This window comes from Dermacentor andersoni, chromosome 10 (genome assembly GCF_023375885.2).
Source record: "Dermacentor andersoni chromosome 10, qqDerAnde1_hic_scaffold, whole genome shotgun sequence".
NCBI classification, from domain to species: domain Eukaryota; kingdom Metazoa; phylum Arthropoda; class Arachnida; order Ixodida; family Ixodidae; genus Dermacentor; species Dermacentor andersoni.
The window spans coordinates 50,776,444-50,795,512 of record NC_092823.1 but is presented as its reverse complement, the minus strand read 5'-3'; the positions used below and the strand labels follow the sequence as shown (position 1 = coordinate 50,795,512).

General features: G+C 45.0%; 1 long non-coding RNA gene across 1 annotated transcript; it reads left to right on the top strand.

Annotated features, from left to right (window-relative positions):
* The first annotated feature begins 1,581 nt into the window (after positions 1–1,581).
* On the top strand, positions 1,582–6,142 carry LOC140213799 (uncharacterized). Its single transcript, XR_011890779.1, has 3 exons — positions 1,582–1,721; positions 2,502–2,630; positions 6,009–6,142. It is a non-coding gene; the product is annotated as an uncharacterized lncRNA (long non-coding RNA).
* The last annotated feature ends 12,927 nt before the right edge of the window (positions 6,143–19,069 follow it).

The window sequence follows — 19,069 nt, the reverse complement described above, 5'->3', positions numbered from 1 at the left end:
TTAATAAACATGGAACGCTATAAGAAAGAACAATGCGTTTTATACTTGTTTTGCAATATTTGAAGATATAATAACGGTTTGGCAGGTTTCCCGTTTTGGTGATCCGAATTTGATGTCCAGAAAATGTAATTTAACACAGTTTGACTTTTTTTATTTGTTTTTTTTTTATTTCTAAGATTTTTCTCAACAAGCCCAGGATCACTCATGCCTTGAAGCGGAAAATTGAGGGCTGTATCAACGAAATTTAGCCACAGTCGCGCAAAACTGTCCTGGAAAATTTCAACAAATGAGTGCCTGTGTGCCAGCATAGATGGGGAGGCCATTTGTCCGATATGCTAATCCTTACATAAACCCTGAACTCTATACTTATGAACCAATGGGAAATTGAGAATGTTTAATAATAAACCTGTGTTTTCTGTCAAAATTATTGCTTCCGCAAATTTTGGGACACCTTGTATAGTTTGCGTACTCGAACAAGGTTATTCGACTGGACGATTGCTGACAGTGCTCGGTATTATTTTGCTACCCGGGCGTTCATTTCGTTACCAGGCACACGTAAACTAAATAACAGCTCTATTTTTGTCGGTCTATCTCTTTTTGTCCCCGGTATGTCCTCGAACGATACCGGAAGCGGTTCAACGCCGCCCAGAGTCCCCTTGGTGTTGTTATCTGCTACGAGGAAAGCATTGAAAAAAGAAAGCCGATTCCAAAGTCGGTGCTGTCTGACACAATCTCTCAGATGTTTAGCTGCCACGATGCAAGGATGTTAGACACTGCCACGTGCTCGCTCGTGCAGTACGGGGAGACAGCAGTGGGTTTGTGGAGGAATGGACATTGACGCGCATGCGCCCGCACCCGCTCGTTCTGTGTGACGCGACGTAAGCCGCAATGGTTTCAAAACACTTGCCTGCCTTGAAATGCGAGAAACAGGCGTGTCATTCTCCCCTAATTGTTTTCTTTTGTATTTGTTGTCGTGTTATCGTGATAGGGCTACGAGAACACTGTCTTGTAAGTCAGAATTCCGATCGTGTGTTCAGGCACATAATCGGTTATGGAAGCGGCCAACAACGAAGCGCAACAGTAATTTAATGATGATCATCATCAGCCTATTTTATGTTCACTGCAGGACGAAGCCCTCTCCCTTAAGTTTCTTTCTCGTGATCAGGGTTCCCCCCGTAATTCACCCAGTTATTGACCCCGGTAAACATTAATTTAACTTTGCCGTAATAATGTGCCTGGGATGAGAAAAGAAAATTCAAATTATTAGGACGATAATAATGATGGTATTGAAGGTCCTACTGTATACATTCAAGCAGCATCGGTGACTATGTTCACTGGTGTAAACCAGGAAACGATTTGCGCCCACCTGGCGTCCAATGGTGGATTTGTTTGATGCGGTGTGAGATTTCCACTTCCAAGCCGTGTTGAAGTGTCACCTGTTTCCATGTCCATGTTTTATCTTTCTACCGTGGTCATATGCGTAAGGCTAATCCTCCGTTCATCGCTGTTGTAGTGCAAGCGCACGTTCCTCTTTAAATAATAATTAGAAGGTAAAAGAAACATTGTTTCAATATCAAATGGACCAGGCTGCCTGTCTTAAACCGACTGCGCCACCACAGTTGCCTCCGCTCTCTGAAGCAAATTTGCGCAAGCCTATTATTAACGCTTCCGAATATTGTACTTATCGGCACAAAGATGCCGTAGCGGTAGAATTTATCCCGGTAAGCTGTTTACTTATTTACATATTTATCTATTTATTTATTTATTTTATTATTTATTTATTCTATCCTCTAAGGCATTACATCCTTGTTGAGGGGGGGGGGGGGGGGGGGGGGCATTGAATGGACACTTACTCATTTTATATAGAGCACTTTACATGAAACAGAAAATTAGAAATAGCAGCACAACAATGAATGAATGATAATGACATGTTGTCATAAGGTAGTACATGGAATGATAGGGTGACACGCAGGTAATTGTACTATGCATGCATAGACTTGCAAATAAATAAACTAAAAAATAGGCAAGTAAAAAAACTAAAAACAAACAAAAATAGGCAAGGAAAAGAACTGTAAAAACAAACAAAAATGGCACCTAAAAGACCTGGTAAGTTCTTCGCGTAATATTTCTGGGCTAGTAATTCTGGCAGTATAGGCGACCAGGGCATTCCAGTCACTACAATTTTTGGGTAGAAATGGGTGTGAAAATGTTATGGTGTACTATGCTCATTATTTACAAGGCAAACGTAATTATAATATATCGTAGGTATCCACGCTTTTACACCCGGAAAGCACAATATGTGTAATTTGAACGTCTCATATTTACTAAATTGAGGCTTCGAATGCAAGAGATAGCAGTCAGAGTGACCTTTTTAAGTAGTAAATGAGTAAAGATTTACTACTCCTATGTACATAATAAAGCAAGCTTCTTCAATGTAATGAATATATATATATATATATATATATATATTTATTTATTTATTTACTTAAATTGCATTGCAGGTTTATAGCGAACAATACAATATAGAAAAGTGCATTTTAGTGTGCGCAACGACCAATGCTGATAGGACGAAGGAATACAATATTCATCACGCACCTGATTACATGCAATGTAGTCAGGCAAAAAATCTGGTAAGCTCATTGTGCTCCTACCAGCAAACGGCATATAATAATTTTCGCGTGTACGTTGTTCATTCCACTTCTGTTAGGGTACTGTTTGGTAAAATACTGGTGTAGTTAGTCGGTTCTTTGCCATGGCACGATATGTAGTTATTTGGCTACACCACCTGCCGCATAATCTTGCTGTTATTCGGGACGTATCAATATTATGATCTCTACTCTTTCTGGGCGAACGCTGCATGCAATGGTGTTGCAGCTGGTGCTACGATCGGCCAGCGTGAAGCTAACAGTGTGTCTCCCTCGGACAGAGCTGCGGCACTAGCAAGGCGAGACACGTTTGGCGGATCGAGCGTTGTTCGTTCACTCTCGCCGTCATGGACAGGAAGGTGGGGCGGCAGATTTCCTTGGCCTAGGGATCTAGGGAGGACAGACGGGGTTTAAGTGAACTTTTTTCTGCTCCTGAGTGTTTCGTTCACTTCAGTCGTGCTAGACTGATGAGATGTAACGTTCTCCACGCTTTGTGTATATATTGTAAATAAACCCAGTACTCCTCGTTCTCAATAAGAACACGTTCCTCCCTTCAATCCATTTTTATACGCCCGACCCCAACTCTTACACTGGGTAGTTTATTACAGAGTGAAGTTGGTGTAATATACAAAATTGAACAAAGAGGCAAAGGTAATGTTTAGGATTTTGATACGAATAGCGAAATTAGAAAGGCGAAGCTTTGCACATATGGTTCGTCATTATAAATATAAAGCTATGAATATTTATCCTGAGCAGTGGCATGCCTTCCTAACTTTTTTTTTGCGCTATCTGTTACATCTCGCTGGTAAGCAGAGCAATTTGGCTTTATTGGATCCGTAAACAATGTGAAAGAAGTATGGAGCTAAATATTGTCGACTGTATTGATCTGCAAGAATTACGTTAAAATGAAATATTTACTGCCCGCAAATTTTTTGCGCCATCTTCATGCCAGGTGGACAAAAATACTCTTGACTTGAGACAGAGAGAGATGTACGGGAAACGAAAGGAGGCTAACCTGATTGAGGCCAGTTAGCTACACTGCATTGTGCAATGGGGACACCTGATGAGAGAATTGTTTCTTATTATGCACAGCGTGATGTGTTCCTAGTTTCTTTTGTACGCAAACCAAGAGCTCTTCGTCTCTGACACTGCATACCAGTTCTCCTAGCTTATTTGGGCCAGAATGATGATATTTTAACTAGGTCATCAAAGGATATGGATAACAAACTGCACAGATGAGGATTGCTTTCCGATAGGCAAGTTACAGGCGTGCGCTTTATTCTTCCAATTGAAGCCGAACAATTAAACAATGTTCACGCCTACTTGCTTGTACGGCTCACACGGCGAGATAAAACAGAATCGATGATGTGTCAATCTTTTTTGTAAACTTTACAGAATGACAATGTAAAGCAGTTCAATTGAATCGCAATATATTTGTAGGCTCCTGATTCCAAATGAAAAAAAAAAATATGACGCTGATTGGTACCAATATTTGAAATGTACGAGCATATATGTGTTGTCATTCAGAATAACTAGAAAAGTTACGTGGCTTAGCAGAGTGGCCGCCGCCTCCTCCATTTTTTTATCAATGAAAGCGACATGCAGCCGATCCAACCGTTCAGCACCCTCATCTATCGCCCTATCCTACTCCCCGCCATCGGCTAGCGTTCGAGCCTGCTTTACGGTCGCGGAGGAGTGTACTATCTGAGTGGCGCCTCACGGCGGTAGTCGGCGGAGCACAGTCACGCGACGACCTGACAGACGCGACGACCTGACTTCCGGTAGAGAAGTGTCTACCGCTTCTCCACCGGAACGGCAGCGGCCCGCGCTCAGAGGCACGTGTGACGCAAGCGGTCGTACCTAAACCAAAGCCTAAAACCCGTAAATGGAAGAAAAGTAGCACCATCTCTCTCCTCCTCCTACGCCGGCGTTCGCTCCCCTCCACGGTGCCAAACTAGCAGACGCTTTCCGAAGACGCTCTACGTGTTCTCCGCGTGTCTCTATTCAACGCTAAGAGGCGAGAACGCAAAGTGCGACGTTATACCAGCAGGTGGCGCTCTTTGTCGGCATCGCAAATTGCTTGCAGGTACCGTCCGCGCGGCGGTGTGACGCTCGAGTAGGTCTGGTCACTGTTCATAACGGTTCCACGCTAATGAATAAGGCGCGAAAGAGCGATAACGGCGTATGATGATCGGAACGGCATCAGCGCACATGTTTCCCTACGTGCCGTCACAGTTTCGTAACGTACTTGGATACACTCAAAATATACTGCTCGCATGCATTCAGGCCAAACAAGGCCAACGCCGTGGAATGTATGACTGAACCGAAAAAAAGGCATGTGCGTTTGAAGACGACTTCATCGAAGTCGGGCACGAAAGTTCGAAATCACCCGTGTGCTTAAATTTAGGTGCACGGTAAAGAACCCCAGGTGGTCGAAATTTCCGGAGTCCTCCACTACGGCGTGCCTCATAATCAGAAAGTGGTTTTGGCACGTAAAACCCTATAATTTTTTAAGGTTCGAAATAAAGGCAACGCCAACATGCTCCACAAGAAAGCGCGCAAAACTAAGGAAACGGCATACAAGAAGTGGTAGCGTATTAGATTAGTGATGAGCGAAGTGCTCGCTTGCCTCACAGACCCGGGACCTTTGCGTTGGCTTCAAATCAGCCCGGCTGATTCTTTGAAGCCAGACCTTCCTCCGTGCCGCGTCTCGCTTGGCAGGTGGAATACGGAAATGTCGCTTGCCGTGCCGTTCACTTTAGCTGCACCGGAATGCACAGCAACACGGCACCACGAACACGGAACTACGTTAATAAAGCCAAATGAGGCTCGAAACCTGGTGCCGGCGTACGCCGCTCGCAGTGTTTGCCACCGCGATGGCGGCGGAAGGAAAAAAAAAAAGCCAGGAAGAAAAAATCGCGCGAGGGCACGCGGCACCGTCTGGCTAATGTGAGGGTCGAAAGTCGAGGGAAAGCGCAGGGGAGGAGGACGGCGGCAATCTTCAAAGCATGACGCTAGTTATTATCTTTATTGAGGGGTTTCAGTCGTCGTACCGTCTGGGTAAATCGCGGCAACTCATTGAACTAAGGAGCGCCAACGGGTCCCATTGGAGAGAGAGCGATTGCGCTAGCATTGAAAAAAAAATGGAGGACGTGATGGAGTGGCCAACAACTTTTGTCGATGCTAAAAAAAAAAACGAAGACATACGAAGTCTGTAAGCACAATGTCTCGCATCTAAATATATATATATATATATATATATATATATATATATATACAGCAGGTCGGTCGCAGTGCATGTATCTGTAGCGATACCTTAAGCCTACTAGGGCGCTAAATATACGACTGGGTTTTCTTTTTCAGGTGTGCTATAAAGGCTTTTGTGGACAGATTCCTCCCAGACCAAAGCCACCTCACGAGCAACTAAAAACACTTGTCAAAGTTCGTTGGCAGTTAAGAAATGCAGTCCATAAAAAATAAAACATCCCACTATGTCACTTATTTCCTTTTTAAACTTTAAAGCGGATGCGCTTGTGTTAGAAAATGTGATTTGGCATACCAATATAAATAGATTCTGGTGTTTTACGTTCCAAAACCATCATATGATTATGAGGCACGCCGGATTAAACTAGAGCACATGGCGTACTTTAACGTACACTCAATGCATGGAACACAGGCGTTTTTGCATTTCGTCCCCATCGAAATGTGGCCGCCGCGGCAGGGATTCCATTCCGCGATCTTCTACTTCGCAGCCTAACGTCATAACTGCTAAGCCACCCCAGCGGGTTGGCATACCAATCAAATGGCAAGCGCAGAATATTACGCGCCATTTTGGAGCATATGTGATTCGCACCCTAACATTGTTATCGAAGGCGCGTTAGGGTGAAGGTCCTTTGCTGGCACAGTGACATTATGCTTACGTGCGATGCGCTATTATCAACTTTTCCTGAAAGTGCGCTTGCGGCGAACATGAAGCAAATATTTCGAAGGCTAAGGCGGCTCCTTTAAAATGTACTAGAATATTTTAAATTAAAATTTATACTGAACATCCAGGTAACTGTGTTAGATGTCTGTGAAATCACCACAACCTCGTTTATCAGGAGAACCTGCAGGTGCAGATGTTAAAATGAATATAAACTCAGTCGAACTAACGACATCAGTAGAATTTCTCAATGCATTCTCAAACAGGCGAGACTACCAGTCATCATCATCATAATCATCAGCCTCGTTACGCCCACTCCAAGGCAAAGGCCTCTCCCATACTTCTACAACTACCCCGGCCACGTACTAATTGTGACCATGTCGTCCCTGCAAACTTCTTAATCTCATCTGCCCACCTAACCTTTTGCCGACCCCTGCAACGCTTCCCGTCAATTGGAATCCAGTCCGTAACCCTTAATGACCATCGGTTATCTTCCCTCCTCATTACATGCCCTGCCCATGGCCATTTCATTTTCTTGATTTCAACTAAGATGTCATTAACTCGCGTTTGTTGCCTCACCCAATCTGCTCTTTTCCTATCCCTTAACGTTATCCTATCATTCTATCCATAGCTCGTTGCAACGTCTTCAACTTAAGTAGAACCCTTCTCGCAAGCCTTCAGGTTTCTGCCCCGTACGTGATTACCGGTAAGACACAGCTGTTATACACTTTTCTCTTGAGGGATAATGGCAACCTGCTGTTTATGATTTGAGAATGCCTGCCAAACGAACCCCTGCCCATTCTTATTCTTCTGGTTGTTTCAGTCTCATGATTCGGATCCGCGGTCACTACCTGCCCTAAGTAGATGTATTCCCTTACAGCTTCCAATGCCTGGCTAGCTATCGTAAACTGCTGTTCTCTTCCGAGACTGTTAAACATTACTTTAGTTTTCTGCAGATTATTTTCAGACCCGCTCTTCTGCTTTGCCTCTCCAAGTCAGTGAGCATGCGTTGTAATTGGTCCCGAGAGTTACTAAGCAAGGCAATATCATCAGCGAATCGCAAGTTACTAAGGTATTCTCCATTATCTTTATCCCCAATTCTTCCCAATCCAGGTCTCTGAATACCTCCTGTAAACACGCTGTGAATAGCATTGGAGAGATCGTATCTCCCGGTCTGACGCCTTTTTTTATTGGGATTTTGTTGCTTTCTTTATGGAAGACTACGGTGGCTGTGGAACCACTATAGATATCTTTCAGTATTTTTTCACACGGCTCGTCTACACCCTGATTGCGTAATGCCTCCATGAATGCTGAGGTTTCGACTGAATCAAACGCTTTCCCGTAATCGCAATCGTAATCGTAATCGAACCCCGCAGGGGCGTCTGCGTCAGCAGGCGTTTGGTGTGTTGCGACACCACGTACCCGAGCACACGAGGTTTGGACCCTCCGGCGTGTAGCCGTGCGCAGCTTAGTTGTGTCGGGGGAAAGGGGGATCCTGGGGTTGAGCCGACGCCGGGCGTTTGGACCTTTAAAGCCCCCCTGCGGAGGCAACACACATCTTTGGCCTCTGCTTCACGTAGACGGCAGTTCTCTTGGAGCTCCGCGATCAGAAATATTATGAGAAATTGACAAAACTAGTGTCATTTGGGGAAACCCAAGTAACTGTAATCCCGCACCGTACGATGAACAGAAGCCGCGGTGTTGTCTCGGACGATGACTTGCTGGAGCTGACTGAGGATGAACTCTTGGAAAGCTTCAGGGACCAGAATGTTATCAATGTTAAAAGAAATAAGATCAGGCGTGACAGCAGGGAAATCAAAACCAAATACAAGTATTCTGCCCTAGTCTGTAGAGGCCGGGTACATCAAGCTCCGTGTTAAACCATGTGTGCCAAATCCCCTCAGATGTTTCAAATACAAACGTTTCGGCCACAGTTCGCAGAGCTGCCGAGGCCGTCAAACCTGTGCGAAGTGCAGTGCCCACGAACATACTTCTGAAACTTGGGAGAACATTCTCCATTGTGTAAACTGTGAAAGAGAGCACACCGCATACTCGCGGTCATGCCCATCCTGGAAAAAGGAGAAAGAAATTGTCGCGATCAAAGTAAAGGAAAACATAACTTTCAAGGAGGCACGGAGGCGGGTATCCTACCTGCCCAAAAACAGATTTGCCGAAGTGGCGCGTCAGGGGGCAGCGCCACAACGGTCTCCGGTGGCTCACCCACACCCACCCCACACACCCTCACCCACACCCAGTGAGGCGGCAGTGACGCCATCCGCTCTTCCCGGCGGATGCAGCTAGCGCTGCTACGCCAACCCAGCAGAATGGGCAATCTACCTGCGGGGCTCGAAGGCCTCGTCCAACGTGCCGAGGCCTTCACGCCAAACAGAGCGCTCGGAAGAGCGCGTGTCCAGCGCCTCGCAAGAGGCGATGGACACAACCACCAGCCAGACGGCGCCACCAGCGCCTAAGGAGCGGCGAGGCACTCTCGATCGCTTCAAGAGAGATAAATCTCCCGTCACGGCGCCTTCAAAGCGCCCGTGAACTAATCTTTTTCTTAAACACACAGCATCAAATACATTTATCAATATGGAAACACAAATATTACAGTGGAATGTACGAGGACATCTACATAACCTCGACGACATTAGAGAAATAATACACAAGCATAATCCGAAGCTGCTGTGTGTTCAAGAGACACTTCTCAAACCCACCAATACAAATTTTCTTCGAAACTACACCATCTTCCGCAAAGACCGTGAGGAGGCTAATTCCTCCGGCGGTGTAGCGATAATTGCCGACAAAGCGGTAGCTCACCGGCCCGTCGCCCTTAACACGCCCCTTGAGGCAGTGTCAGATCAGGCCATTCATTTTAATAAAACAGTAACTGTGTGCTTTATTTATATGCCGCCGAACCCTCCTCTCGAAAAAACAGACTTTTATAACCTCATTGACCAGTTTTCCGAGCCTTATATAATCGTGGGGGATTTTAACGCTCATAACACAATGTGGGGAGACTCGCGATGCGACGCGAGAGGTCGACTCATTGAAAGTTTCCTTTTAACCACCAGTGCCTGTCTCTTTAATAAGAAAGAAGCAACGTATTATAATCCACATCATAAGTCGTACTCATCAATAGACCTGGCGATCAGATCCGCTTCCATCTTTCCTGATTTAGAATGGCATGTAATTAAAAAACCATTTGGAAGTGATCACTTTCCAGTAACGCTGAACTTCGTGAACAAACATGACTTGCATCCACACTTCCCTCGCTGGAAACTGGCCTCAGCTGACTGGGAAGGTTTTAGGGAATTCCCCCACATATCACGGGATTTTGTAGATAATTTTACTATCGATCATGCTGTTTCATACTTCACCGCTTTTATCATTGACGCCGCTGAAAAGTTTATTCCTCAATCAAGAGGCACTTCATCCAAAAGACGGGTCCCCTGGTGGAATGACGATTGTAGAGAGGCGCGGAAGAGACAAAATAAAGCCTGGAGCAAACTGCGTGAAAGTCCAGCGGAAAATCTTCTAGAATTTAGACAAGTTAAATCACAGGGAAGAAGGACGCGACGACTGGCGAAGAGGGCAAGCTGGCAGAGGTTTCTCTCTGGTATAAATTCAAATACTCAAGAATCTAAAGTATGGAATGGGCTGAAAAGGCTGAAGGGGCAAGAAATTCATCCGTTACCCCTGGTGAACGGTGAAGCAAACCGCTTGGAAGACCAAGCCGACGCCCTTGGCGAACACTTCCAATACGTTTCCAGTTCTAACCATTACTCCAAGGCGTTTCTAAAACACAAGCAAGTAGCAGAACACAAGGCTATCGACCGCAAATGCAGACAGAAATAACCCTTTAAAGCGCATTTTAACATCACCGAGTTGGGATCCTCCCTGGCTGCATGTCAGAGCTCCGCACCTGGACCGGACAGGATCATGTACGACATGATGAAACACCTCCCCAGTGATACTCAAATTACTCTGCTAGCACTTTTCAACGCAGTATGGCCTGCGGGATACCTCTCTATCACATGGAAAGAAGCCCTGGTCGTTCCCATTCTTAAACAGGGTAAAGACCCCAAATTAGTAACAAGTTACCGCCCAATTGCCCTCACGAGTTGTATATGCAAACTTTTTGAAAAAAAATGATAAACTGTCGATTTTTACACTTCCTTGAATTAAATCATTTTCTTGATCCATATCAGTGTGGCTTTAGAGTAGGACGATCTACAACCGACGATCTAGCGCGCATGGAAGCAAACATTCGCGACGCCTTATTGCATAAACAGTTCTTCTTATCCGTGTTTTTCGACATGGAAAAGGCCAACGATACAACTTGGCACTACGGTATCCTGCGTGACCTATCGACGCTGCGGATCCGCGGCACTATGTTAAACATCATAGAAAGCTACCTGCACTGTCGCGTGCATTCAAACAGGAAACTGGGGCTCCTGAAGGAGGCGTACTGAGCTGCACGCCCTTTGTAGTTAAAATGAAACACGCTTCGTGAAACATTACCCCCATTTATCTTTTATTCCGTCTACGTAGACGACATACAGGTAGGTTTCAAATCCTGCAACCAAACAGTCTGTGAGAGGCAGGTACAACAGTGCTTCAACAAAGTCTCCAAGTGGGCAGACGAAAACGGGTTCAAAGTGAACCCCAACGAAATTTCTTGCGTTCTTTTCACCAGGAAAAAAGGGCTTGCTGCAGATCCCACTGTTGAAATATATGGGCAACGAATACCCGTAAACGAGGAACACAAATTCTTAGGTGTTATACTTGACTCCAGGCTTACATTCGTCCGACACATAAGATATCTTAAAGCAAAATGTCTTAAAACAATCGACTTACTTAAAATCCTATCCCACACAACATGTGGTAGCGACATAAAGTGTTCATTGAATCTTTACAGGAGCCTAGTTCGACCACGACTGGGCTATGGTGCCGTGGTTTATCACTCTGCCGCCCCGAGCTCGATAAAGATGTTTGACCCCGTCCACCACCTGGGTATCCGCCTTGCCACTGGCGCCTTTAGTACAAGCCCTGTCGAAAGCCTATACGTAGAATCAGATGAGTGGTCACTCCATTTTCAGAGAACATACATCAGCTTCACCTACTTTCTTAAAGTGGCCCTAATAAGGAACATCCGTGTATCACGACAGTAAACAGCATGACGTGTGAAACACTTTTCCGTAACAGACCCTCTATGAGACTTCCGTCGTTACTGCGTGTAAGAGAACTTAGTGAAGAAATGGATGTCCCGGTACTCGACCATCGACTAATGACTCCAGCAAATCTATTACCGCCCTGGGAATGGCAGGTGATAGATTGTGAAATATCCTTTGTAGAGGTCTCCAAGCACGCTCCTGAGCTTGAAATTGCTATGCATTTCCGTGAGCTTCAATCGAAGTACTCCTGCTACGAGTTTTACACAGACGTGTCCAAATCCCATGCTACGGTATCTTACGCTGTTGTTGGTCCCTCTCTTTCTGAATCTGACTTGTTGAACCCCCTAACAAGTATCTTCAATGCAGAAGCCTATGCAGTACTGTCTGCAGTAAAATATATACAGACACTGAAACTTCACAGATCAATCATATTCACAGATTCGCTATGTATTGTAAAAGCACTCATTTCATTACAAAAGCATACAAATCCTGTCTTCAATGAACTCTACACATGTTTATGTAACATCTACTTATCACATAGACATGTAGTAACAGGCTGGATTCCTGGCCATAGAGGAATCGAGGGACATGTGCTTGCTGACGAGATGGCCAAAGCAATGACATCGCAGGGTATTCGTTCTGCTGCAGTCCCTGCCACAGACATGAAGCCTTTTCTCACAAACAAACTGCGAAGCCGCTGGCAACGCTTGCGGGACGCAGAAACGAGTAATAAGCTTCACGCAATTAAGCCTAAGTTAGGTTTCTGGCAACCAACAACGAAAACACGAAGAACAGACGTCCTGTTCACTAGACTAAGAATAGGACACACATTCGGCACTCACAACTTTCTCCTGTCCGGTAACGACCCTCCAACCTGTGGTAGATGTGGCGGCAGGCTTTCCGTCCACCACGTCTTCCTGGAGTGGCGGGAAGCCGAAAGAGACAGTAGGAAACATTTTCCGTTTCCATACAGCCATCACGTCCCTCTGCATCCAGCCACGTTTCTTGCTGTAGAACCGCTTTTGAAGACCGAAGCAGTCCTCGCTTACTTGAAAGATGTTGTGCTACACGTGACAAGCCCATTAATTCCGCAGTGCTTCCTCTTTCCAGAGGATAGCTCTACGATAGTTTTCTTTGTACAGCACATGCCTCTAGGTCCTTGGCTTTCAGTGACTCTAGTGAGGCAGAAGTGCTCTAGACAATTTTAGCATCTCACGTATTTTATATATTGCATCAGTCTTTCTCAGTGAACTCTAATGTTCATAGTACACGTCAGTAGTCATTCCCATAATTTTATTACTCGTACATTTTATGGAATTTGCATCAACTCTTTTAGGCCCCTTTACAGCCACGGCACATTAAGATCACAGGACCCATCAGTCCACAGCGCACTCATTAACATCAGCATGGCGCTCTTTGGCCACACCTGGCCCTTGCGCCATAAAACATCAAACATCATCATCAATCGTAATCGAAGGAAATATATAGAAGTATCAAACTTGGCCGGACGGCATAAAGCAGCCATTGGCAAGTCCTGACTGGAAGCTTACTACTACCATTAAAAAAAAAAGGTGCGCAATAAATGTGTTCTACCAATGCTGACTATGGGGCAGCAGCTTGGAGTTTGAAAAAGAAACTCGAGAACAATATAAATACCGCGAAAAGAGTGATGGAACTAAGAGCGCTGGCGTAACGTTAAGAGACAGCAAGATAACGGTGTCGATCAGAGAGCAAGAAGGAATGGGCGATACTCTAATTGCCATTAGGAGAAAAAAAACTAGATGGAATGATGAAATTAGGAAATTCGCCGGCCCAAGTTCAACTCAGTGGCCCAGCACAGGGTTAACACGGACGTTTGGGCGAGTTGGTAAGCCATATTTAAAACAGAACAGCGCGGTTTTGACGGGGACAAGCAGGGAGAAACGACACGGACGAGCGCTGACTTGCAACTGAAACTTATCGTTGTCATGTGGCAGGCTTTATGTCGCTCAAACGGGGACATGCCTTAATGAACGTCTGAAGGAGCGCAACAACAATGGGCATAATACTGTAGAAGGGCATCTTGGCATCCACTGTAGAAAGTGCTACAGCAAGGCTTGCCACCTTGACTTCGCTCGAACACAAGTTTTAAGTAAACATAGTAACCAACTAACGCGTGAAATCATCGAAGCAGCACACATCGCCTGGTCCAAAGACGTATGCGTCAGTAGCCCCTCCTAATCGATTACGTCCAAAGAACTGGCATTTTTAGCGGGGGGGGAGGGGGCATATGATGATTACAGTTATCTCACTTGTTCAGTGCAGCATGTATGATTGACTGTGAATATATGTATGTTTTTTGTTTCTACTGTTGGTTGGACCTGTTATATATTCTTTGTTCCAAGCAATAAGTTTCAGTTGGAAGTCAGCACTCGTCCGTGTCGTTTCTCCCTGCTTTTCCCCGTCGAAACCGCGCTGTTCTGTTTCAACGAGGACAAGGGCAATTGAAGATCGTAGTGAGAGGCCTTCGTCCTGGCAGTGCACATAAAATAGGCTGCTGCTGATGATGGTTCCCTCAACCTTCCTTCCTTTAGTAGGCTGTACAGTTTTTGTGAGTCTGCATACGCATGTTGAAGAAATAAATTTTCAATGAACAGAAATGTTTGGCACCCGGAGAGGATAAATCAGAGAGTTGTATTTTACCGTCGCATCTTTTATACAAATATTCGTAATTTGCAGCATCTCAGATATCGTTGACTACATTCTGGCTTGAAAAATTCATGGCGCTAACGCACGACGAAACATCCAGAAGAAGCGCTCACTCTTTAATCGTTCTAAAGATCATGAGCGGCCACGCTAATATAACAGTGACTGCTGCGTGGCAGACCACTCTAAAGGGCACGTTTAGCATTTTCCAGAAAATCGCTTCGATATGTCTTGCGCGCCAACCAGCTAAGTATAATCAGATCTCTGATTATTGTCAATGCATTCCATTACGCAGAATTTGCATTCATTTATGCCCTTTTATTCAAATGAAGACACTCTAGGCGTGACAGTCGTAATTTACAATTCTATATTGTACCGAGTATTTGTGTATTGCTGAGAGTTCACTTTTTAAGCTGATAACGTGTCCTGCTCATAATAATAAGATATGTTCGTGCATAATTGTTTTAAGTATCGTGTTTCATTCGTTGGAGCAAGCGTCACTTGTATTCTTGCACTCAGGATCCGTCGGAAAAATTGGTATTTTTGTCTATTATGTTCCGGCCAAATGAAAGTCGTTCCGTTTTTCTCTATATGGCGTGGATGTTTTCCGAACTTCTGTCATCGCAAGCACGTAAGCAACACTGAACAAAACTTCCATCTCAAAGACTTAATTACCTCTTTATGAGGTATTACAGGTTTCAGACATGTAGTGGTAAAGTGGGTTGCATTAGCACAACTAATGCTTCACGCATCACACTGAAAATGCTCCAATTATATACCACATTGTCTCTGTTTATCTAGCCATTGTGGTCGCATGTAAAGTTATGTACTCCAACAACTCGTAATCGAAGCCTCTAGATCTTTATCTTAGCTTTGGTTCTTTATGTAATCAATTTTTTAACCTTTATTGCAACATCGACTTGTCACTAGAAAGAAATAACAATGGGCTGGGGTGCGTTTGGCAGGCATTCTCAGATCATGAACAGCAGGTTGTCATTATACCTCAAAAGAAAAGTGTATAACAGCTGTGTCTTACCAGTACTCACTTACGCGGCCGAAACCTGGAGGCTTACGAACAGGGTTCTACTTAAATTGAGGACGACGCAACGAGCTATGGAAAGAAGAATGGTTGGTGTAAGGTTCAGGGGTAAAAAGAGCAGATTCGGTGAGGGAACAAACGTGAGTTAGTGACATCTTAGTTGAAATCAAGAAAAAGAGAAGGGCACGGGCAGGGCACGTAATGGGGGGGAGGAGGGAAGATAACCGATGGTCACAACCGACGGATGGGATTAAGAAGTTTGCAGGGACAACATGGCCACAATTGGCACGTGACCGGTGTAGTTGGAGAAGTATGGGAGAGGCCTTTGCCCTGCAGTGGGCGTAGCCAGGCTGATGGTGATGATGATGGCGATGAATTACTACTGCATTGGTGGTGACTGGCTCGTTGCATATGACAGAGCGCGGGATAGCATTGTATAGCATTTATTACAAATTCAAACTTCCAGTCTGTATCTATGAAAGAAGTCCGCAGGTGATATTTTCGCATGTTTTTGGCGTACTTTTTTGAAAGAAACAGGTGAGGCCATTGGTGCTTAAGAACCTTCAAAAAAGCAGTTTGTGCCGAACCGGCGAAGATATTTTTTTTCACGACTGCACATGGCGGAGGGTCTTGCGCCAACTAAGTGCGGGTAAAGAAAATACAAATCACGGATTTAATAAAAGCACTCATATGAGTTTCATGCCATTGTTACCGCGAATTCACAAGGTGAAGACATTCATTAGCGACCACATCGTTATTATTACCGGATTTACTTTCTTTTTGAACTTCTTTCTCCTTCGTTTCCATTTAAACCTCCGCTGCTTGGCCAATGCACCGTAGTGGGTGAGCGTCATGAAATAAGAAATATGCAGACAAGTGAGTAAGACATCGCGAGATGTCGTGCGATATACTTAACCCCAAGAAGGTGCTTGCCGACGACAAACTGAAGCTTGGCTTCAGCATGCTGTACTCGTTCATATTTGCCAAATTGGACACTCGCTAGTGCACAAGAGCGTCAGAGCTATCTGCATGGGTCACGTGACGCGTGAATGCTAAGAACCTGGCCGTCGCGTATGAACATGGCTGCCGCCGCCGTGCTCATAATTTCTATTGCAATCAAGGAAATCGTGCAATGATCCACGTCAGTTCACCGAATAGCTTACAGCAACCTTGCTGTATTCCTAGATGTCCATAGCTTGACGTTCATAAATTGCTACGACAATGCTTGAGAACAAGTCATGCCGCTCGCCATCTGCGAGAACTTCTACGAGCCCATTGACATCTCGGAGTGTCAAAGCGCATAGTTTCCGGAGTACGATAGCGGCTGCTGGTGCCGAGCGGTGCTTCTTCGACATAGCAATCACGGCAAGGGCAGGTGGTGGGCTCGATCACATCTTACCCCCGTGAAATCAGACACCTTAGACCTCACACTTATGTATTGCAGTTCTATATCAATAGCTCTCTGCTCATGGCCATCATTCATAGACGATAAGACTGCTGTTTGCCAGCGCAGCCGAATAAATAACCATTTCGTCCTGACTGCAGAGATGCAATCGGGGTCTATAGAACAAAGAAATGACCACGAAACAAAGAACAAAACGACACATAGAGCACTCAGTTTGTCGTATTGTGCAAACCGAAATTCCGCATTCAGAAGAGACCAATTGCCTGCGCGTGATGCTCCGACGGCCTCTCTCCTCACACTATGTCATCTCGATTTCCTCCAATCTAAGCACAGATTGCACACTTGAGTAAGCCTTCAGTCTATTATGCCACTTGTATCATCTCACCGCTCACAAGATGGCTGCTGTTGGTCAAATGTTGATGTTATTGTGATCTACTACTCGCTTTAGTTTTTCCTGTGGTTTATTTACTACTATGGAAAACGCATTCGCATGCATGAATCTGGGACTCCTCTATTCTAACATTTATGAAATATAGACGGTTCATTGTGCCGCGACTCCAAAATACAGCGTATTCGGCACAGGAGTGCGAGAGTATTTCCGGGTGAGATATTTGAGGTCCTAATGCTTAATTTCGATTGTAAAATCTAGTCGCTGGTTGGACAGTTGGCATGCGTTGAAAAAAGGCTCGCTGGACCTTAATTCAGACTGAAGTGTAGAGAAAGTAAGCTACCTACACAATTTTCGTTGTAGTACTAAATTGTGAAGACGCATATATTATGACAAAAAGGAGAAAAATTTTTATTAAATTATGGGGTTTCACGTGCCAAAGCCACTACTGATTATGAGGCATGCCGTAGTCGAGGGCTCCGGTAATTATGACCACCTCGGGTTATTTGACGTGCGGTTCAATCTAAGTACACGGACGTTTTCGCATTTCGCCCCCAGCAAGGTGCCGCCGCCGTGGCCGAGATTCGATCCCGCGACTTCGTGGTCAGCAGCCCAACACCATAGCCAATGAGCGACCACGCGTGTGGCACAAAGGAGAAGAAGGCATGTATCGATTTGTGGCAGCACAACTAAGCAATAGAACATAGCGAGGAGCACGCCACGTGCCCGTTACGCAAGGAAGTTCCACACTGTTCAATTTGTCGAGCACCTGTCGCTAGAGACAGAGAGAAATGTTTAATGATGCGAGATGCAGAGGGGTCGGCCTGAGGCACATTTCTCTAGGTAGCTAGTCTGCGCTGGGGGAAGGGTAAGAGAGAATGAAAGAGGAAAGAAAGAGGAGCGTGAGGGGGCACAACGATAAGGAAATATGTAAAGCATACAGTAAGCCGTTTGGTCCATTTAAATCCTACAGTCCATGCCTGCGCTTTTTAAAAATTCAAGTAAGGCCTCCATAGCCTTAAAACTTCATTTAACTTATGACCAAGGGCCTAAAATAACGTCCTCCGGCAGAGCTGGGCTGCCGAGGCGCATAAGGACATTGTTAAACTTTTGATGCCCTTCCACGTACTGGGGGCATTCACGCAGCGCATGACCTATAGTCTCTGTCACATTGTACAGTTCACAACGTTTGCTTGTTATCGCCCGTCCGCGCAGCTCCAATTAAAGTTTCGTCAGGGCTCTTAAAAGGTTACCTTTTAAAATATTCACTTTCTACATAGTGGCTTTGTCACCTTTTAATAATGTATACTGCCACTGTGCTTAGCGTCTCGAAGAAACATGGTATCAACTTCATATCGGCCCCTGGACTCATGTTTAACACTAATGCGCTGTATGAGAAGATGCAGACACTTATTCTTCTACGAGGGAAGCAATTACACATACTTGCAAAAAAGCAAAAAATGGTTGCCTTCCGATGTTTTCGTGCACATAGAAGACGTAATAATGTTTAATGCCCAACGTAATAAGTATTTGCCTAGAGCGACCTCATTCGGCGACCTTTGTAGTCTTGCGGGGGCGTTGGACAAACTACCAAAAAAGCTAATTATAAGGTATGAAGTTATATTGATTACTCCTTGACGTGTGGCTTTTCAAGTGCGCAGTGACATATACTCATATACGCTCCTGTCTACTTTTACCTTTATGAGCCTTTGAATATTCTTTCTGATCCCATGACCACCACAAAATGGCTGACCAAGACGAAACCAATTCCAGCCTACAGGTATAACGTTTGACCGATAAAACATTTCCCA